We start from the raw sequence: 275 nt of genomic DNA, 5'->3' as shown, positions 1-275 counted from the left end.
CATCTAGAGGGAGTAAAAGTCGTAACAAGGTTTCCGTAGGGGAACCTGCGGAAGGATCATTAACGGTGACCTGGCCACGGCCGGTTGTCGAGTCGGACTCGAGAGGCCAAACCTCCCCCGGCGGGTACCTTCAAGGTATGGACCGCAGAAGCCTCGTACCTTTCGTCGTCGGCCGACGTGAGTCTCTCCCCCTCCGGGTGGGTGGACGTAGCGAGCCGGCTTCGGAACTCGGGGTTATGCGAGGACCGCCTTAGGTGCATAGGTACCCCGGTCCG

This window comes from Hoplias malabaricus, chromosome 2 (genome assembly GCF_029633855.1).
Source record: "Hoplias malabaricus isolate fHopMal1 chromosome 2, fHopMal1.hap1, whole genome shotgun sequence".
NCBI lineage: Eukaryota > Metazoa > Chordata > Actinopteri > Characiformes > Erythrinidae > Hoplias > Hoplias malabaricus.
Note: the sequence above shows the minus strand (reverse complement) of the source record.